The 6236-nt window shown below is 35.3% G+C and overlaps 1 protein-coding gene across 1 annotated transcript in view; it reads right to left on the bottom strand.

Annotated features, from left to right (window-relative positions):
* Window positions 1-6056, bottom strand: part of LOC100634511 (uncharacterized) — an 8829-nt gene extending 2773 nt beyond the window's left edge. The window contains exons 1-8 of the mRNA XM_019993082.1: window positions 5883-6056; window positions 5396-5622; window positions 4889-5035; window positions 4649-4839; window positions 4233-4488; window positions 3794-4005; window positions 3675-3749; window positions 3521-3626 (exon numbers count right to left, since the gene is read on the bottom strand). The gene's annotated coding sequence lies outside the window, so the exon portion shown is untranslated. The remainder of the gene's footprint in view (window positions 1-3520; window positions 3627-3674; window positions 3750-3793; window positions 4006-4232; window positions 4489-4648; window positions 4840-4888; window positions 5036-5395; window positions 5623-5882) is intronic.
* Window positions 6057-6236: the final 180 nt, after the last annotated feature.

The raw sequence follows: 6236 nt of genomic DNA, 5'->3' as shown, positions 1-6236 counted from the left end.
TCAGGATCTTCGAAGTTGAACAATAGCCCAAGAAATTCTTCATTTCCTGTAAAGAAGCGACCAGCTCCAAATGCAAATTGTGAGAAGCAGTTTCGTTTTAAATCCACTAAAAGGAAAACCAAGCATGTGCATAAAACAGTTGAAACCAAATTTGGATGAAATGAAGGAGTGTGTTGAAAAATTAGATGAGATTGAAGTCGATGTTTGTGGGTTATGTTTACATCCTGATGATAAGACTGGTAATGCTGTTGTAAATTGGGTTGAGTGTCTACTTTGTGGCACTTGGTATCATGGACTTTGTGCTAAAACTGACTCTCTTGATGATTTTATTTGTGATGTTTGTCAAAAAGATTAATACAATAATAGATTATATTTTAAAAATTATAATAGTTGTAACAATTTCTGAACTCGTAACTACTAGTACTGTACTCACAATTGTTGTTTGTCACTATATTCTGTATGAAAATCATTAGTTTAATATTTTTCTTAAGTTTTATTACAATTACAAGGTTAAGTGAGCTACGCCCTCTTCCGTTTCTCCCCGTACTTTCGAATATCCGGAAATGCAAACGCCCTCTCCCTAATGGCTCGTTCACAGTTGAGTCTTAGTCGAGGTCTTAGTCGAGTAGTTCCTTCATCCTATCGATTAGTTTTTCTTTCCAGGAAAGGTATAGATACATGGTACTTCTAGGACCTTTCCAAACTCCCTTTTCCCATTAACATGAGTTTCTATTTGACCCCACGAAGCAAGAAATATGATGCAACTCGCGAAAACTCCCTAGGAAGGAGAAGTACATGTAGCTCATAATGCAAAGACACTGGGGAACATCTAAACTCCTACAGCCTGAGGTAGAACATGAGAGTGATCTTTTTCCAGACCTGGAACTGGAAGTAATGATGAAGATTGAATTATTTTGTTTAAAAAGAGTATTAATGGTAAAAATTAATTTAAAATTAATACCGCATTAGATCATTGACATTTAGGCTGCGTTTACACTACTCCGGTTTCATTGGAAAACGGAGACTTTTAGTCACGGATACGGGTTTCTTTTACACTAAAACACATGAAAACGGATACTTATCCGGAGACATTTGAAAACGAATACCTAACACACTTTCCACACACTTTTACCTTAAGTGTCTCCAGACCCTTCCTCCGCGATCCGCAGGTGGCGAAGGGGCGGGGCGAGACTAACACTATATTATTCCCATTCCAAAATCTGGTGATCTGTCACAGGTCTCAAATTATAAATCTATATCTCTTCTCTCTTCAGTCTCTAAAGTTTTTGAAAGACTGATTTTTAACAAAGTGTTTGATTTTATTTCCAGTTCTTCAGTTTCTGTCAATTTGGCTTTATTCCAAATCGCTCTGCTCTTAAGCAGCTGCTGATGCATTTTCACAGTATTTTTTCAACTATAAATAATAATCAACAAGTTGACACTGTAATGTTAGACATTAAGAAGGCCTTTGATTCAGTCTCCCATCAACAACTTCTTTTCAAACTTTGGGGAGCTGGAGCTACCGGTTCACTATGGCTCTTATTCCGTTCATACTTACCTGAAAGATATCAGTGTGTTAAAATTGATAATCATATTTCTAGTTGGCTTCGAGTTTGTTCTGGTGTGCCACAGGGTAGTATTCTTGGCCCATTGTTATTCATTTTATACATAAATGACTGACCTTCCAACTTGAAAACATCCAATGCTCTTCTGTTTGCTGATGACACTAAGTTATTTAAAGTCATCACCTCCTATTTAGACTGCTCTGCTTTGCAAAAAGATCTAATTTCTCTAACTGAATGGTGCATCTCTTCTAAATTGTCTTTCAATGCTAGTAAATGTTCCCTGATTCGCTTCTCTACAAATTCAACACCTTTTGAGAATGATTATCTACTCTGTGGTTCTCAACTCAAAGTTACAACTAGTTGTCGAGGTTTAGGTATAATTATATCTTAAAATTTGTCTTGGTCTGGCCATTACAAATTTATCTCTTCCAAAGCATACAGTCAACTTTCATTAGTTAAGAGATGTTTCAGAAATGCCTCTACCTCTGTTAAGAAACTCCTATACATTTCATTGGTGAGATCCAAAATTACATATTGATCTCTCTTAATTTACTCCCGTTAATGTACTTATATGAACTAAATGATGTTCTATTTTTTATTAAATGATTAAAGTTCCCTGATCCTAGTTTTGATATTCTCCAGTATGTCTCTTTTTCGTCTTCCAATACTCGTGGTTCTAAAAATAAACTAGTTTTTTCTGTTAGTCACTCAAATCGTTTTCGTCACTTTTACTTTAATCGAATCGCAAGACTTTGGAATACTTTGCCGTTGATTTAGATACTTCATTTGATATAATTAAAAGGAAACTTTGGACTATTTTTTGAAATCATTTTTTAGTTAGCTTTGATAGTTGTAATGTATGTACTTTTCATTTTTTGTGTCCCTGTTCTTCTTGTCATTTGTCTTAGTTTGTCCTTTTCTTACTTTATTATACATGTATATGCATTATTTTTTTTCTTTTTTATTTTATTTTGTTTGTGTCAGGATGTCAACAGTCCTTGTTGGCAGTCGTACAGGTTGGTTTTTACCTCCTGTGAAACTTGATAATAATAATAATAATAATAATAATAATAGCCTTGGGTATTTTTCAGATTTTTGACATTTTTTTAAAATGGTCGTAACTTTTAAAATTGAAGTCGGAATCACCTCAAACTTTCTACACAGCATAAGAACATCAATATGTATTAGAAAATGAAATAAAAATTTGGGGTGATTTTGGAGCCATTTTTTGAAAAAAAACTATGGACTTATAGCCTTGGGTATTTTTCAGATTTTTGACATTTTAAAAAATGGTTGTAACTTGAAAAATTGAAGTCGGAATCACCTCAAACTTTCTACACAGCATAAGAACATCAAGATGCTTTTTTAATTAACAAAATGGTGGAATGAGGTAAATTGGACTGACAGTGATAGAGAGAGGACAACCTTTTCTTATTGTTTAAGCTATTTGAAAAGTTGTGGATCTGCATATGGATAATTGGAGTAGAATGGTGTAAAAATTATTCTTGTAGCATTGACCAAAGACCACGATACCCCTGCTTAACTGGATTGATAGGAGATGATGATGATCATGATGAAAAAAAGGTGAATGAACAAAACGGCTGACTTGCCAATTTTTGACTTTCCTCTTTGACAAGGTTTAGAGCCATGCTAGTAGTACCATTAGAGTCCTCTGGTAAAGATAAGGTCTTCTAAGAAGTCTGGTAAGCATAGGAGCTCGTTTTCCTGGTATAGCAAGGCTACAAAAGTTGTGGCAGCCATTTTGAAGTGGGGCAAATCCTACTTAGTAACGCTACTGCATTACTAATAGTACAGAGACTTTTACCCAATTTTTGAGCAACTTTTTAAAAATCCAATTTTGATTGGAATCATCTCAAAATTTCTATGCAACAGGAGTACATGTATGTGTATCAGAAAATACATGTACATGTACATATCAATTACTATAAACTAACAGTGTATGATGGTATGTTCTTCAACCAGTCATCACATAAATTGAGCAATACCATCTGAGGTTCAGTGGCCTTCAATATACATTGTAAGAACACCTAACTTCTCTACCTAAAGACATGATGACATCATCAACTGTCACATGACTACCACACCTACCTTTAAACAGGCTTGAAACAGCAGCTGCAAATCACTACCTTTTATGACTATATTAGGAAAATCCAACAAGTGTACCTAAAAATAATAAAATAAATAATTAATAATTAACATAGCCACACCTCTAGTGGATCAAGCATTCCTTTTCTAGTAACAATTTGTTTGGGTTCCACTGGTAGCGACCAAATGAGAGCTGCCACTTCTTGTGCTGTCTTCTGCCCCAGGCGCTTTTGTCCCCATCAAACTGAAGTATGGATAATCTTTAAAAAGAGCTGTCCAGTACATGGATTGAATATAAAAATGGCTCCATTAATCGGCTTTGTCGTTAAATTACCTTCAAATGTATATTAAAAAGAAATTGACAGATTAAAGTTTGAGTTTAGTATAATTATAATTAATATTTGGTGACTACATTCTTCATTAAAACATTATAAATTAGTTTAAACAAAGCCAAGGACACCATTAATACACTATTCCTCATTATTAACAAACTCCAGCTGGTCACTATACACTATCAGCTGCAGTGGATACAGAGGGGGCATGGCAGTGGGTGGAGCTAACCTTATAAATGATAACTTGATACACGTTAGTATCATCAACAAACCAAAAGATTTGATTTGAGAATAATTCTCCATAATTTTGTGACGACAGATACATGTACATGTGTACATGTAAGGCTCAGTTGGCTCTGAAGAGTACAGCTGGAGTGCCTTCCTTATCCTCTCTCAATACATAAAGAACAGGATTAGCTTTCATTATCTTAGACATGGCCTGCTGGATATAAGGTTTCATTCCTGGGATCCAACTTCCAAAGGCACTGCATGGGAATAAAAATACGAGAATGAAAAATATTATGTACACAATTGTGTATGTACACAATGTACATTGTACATGTATATGTGTCTTCAATTTAAAATTGTCACTCATTAAATTTGCTAAAATTCGACCCACAGTTAAAATTAGGCCCGGCCCCTTACCTGTGTAAATTATAAACCAGATCAATGCCAATCATAGCCCCAGTTGGTGATGGATAAATACAACATGTTGTCAGTGGTGTAGTCAAGGAACTAGGCACGAGCATCTTTCAACATCATGAGAATCATAGTCACCCCACCTTAACTGTACACCCACCCAGTACTTCTGTGTAGTTGTGGCGTCCATTATATCTCTGTTAGGAATAATAATAATAATAATAATAATAAAAATAATACACTCACAGGTTGACGTCATGCTTCATTAGTCTCATTCTGAAGTCCCTCGGCTAGCACTTCTTGTTATTGTATCCGACACTGTTCTCATCATTAGGGTCAGGGTGCTCCATCAGGTAACGCTGCATGAGGTCTTTAAAATCATCAGCTGAAAACCTAATCACATGACAAGTTATCAATAACTGGTTATTAAATAGGTAGTTATTAATAGGTAGCTATTAAGGTTCTCAGTGACCAGTGCATTATCAACAGATAGTTCAGACTGCCCGGAATTTTTTCTAATTTTTTCTTGCCGGGAGCTTCAGAATGTCATCGGATTGTTGAATTTTTTCTGATTTTTATTGAGAGTGCAGGAATTTTTTCCAATTTTTTTTGCCGAGAGCTTCGGAATGTCATCAGATCATCATCTTTTATTTTTTTGAATTTTTTCTAATTTTTTCCGAGAGCGCGCCCGTCTGATTATTAACTCATCACAGACCACACCCACAACAACCACACTCACCAGGACAGACTAACCTGAAGAATACATGTACCCTGTCAATATAACGTGAGTATAATCTAATCGGGGAACAGCCTCGGTGTCCATGTCTTGATATGTTAAGAAATCGTTTGGTAGCTGAGGAGGTCCGGCCATTTCCCTGGCCCAATACCAATAGATCAGGAACCAACCCGTAATACTGTACTATGAATGAGGCAAACTGGAGTCCTCTTATAATACCGTAAGAATTACTGTGATTCATGTCCTAGTAACACAATGTACATTAACATGATATACATGTACACATGTACAGTATATAAACAATAATTTCATTGGGCAAATAGAACAGATCACCAAGATCCTAATAAATGAAGAATCATTAAACACTCTTCATGTAGCTAACAGAATTTTGCTCAGCAAAAACAGGTATACATGTACTGTATACATGTATATATACATACAGTTCCCCTGTTCCACCGCTAATGGGTAATTGGGTATACATATACAGTACATGTATATACTTACCTTATAATTGATGACCATGTTGTTCTTTGCTGCCACGTAATCAGCAATGTTATGATCAACGATGAGACGTATGTAACAGTTGGTTCAATAAAGTTAGGTCAACCTTCTCATACAACTTCTCAAAGGATGTCTCCATCATCACGTTACACTCACCCTCCACAGTGTCCTAAAAATAATACCTGACAATTAATAACTACCGTTCAGTAACTGTGGGTCAACAAAGATAAAAATCAGACCAAATTTTTCCAGAATTGAAAAGGAAAGAATTCTCAATTTTTATTGCATTTTCTGAGACATATTGATGTACTTATACTGTTTAGAAAGTTTGAGGTGATTTCGACTTCAATTTTTCAA

Source organism: Amphimedon queenslandica, unplaced genomic scaffold (genome assembly GCF_000090795.2).
Source record: "Amphimedon queenslandica unplaced genomic scaffold, v1.1 AMPQUscaffold_13501, whole genome shotgun sequence".
Classification (NCBI taxonomy): domain Eukaryota; kingdom Metazoa; phylum Porifera; class Demospongiae; order Haplosclerida; family Niphatidae; genus Amphimedon; species Amphimedon queenslandica.
Note: the sequence above shows the minus strand (reverse complement) of the source record. Positions and strands in the feature narration are given on the sequence as shown.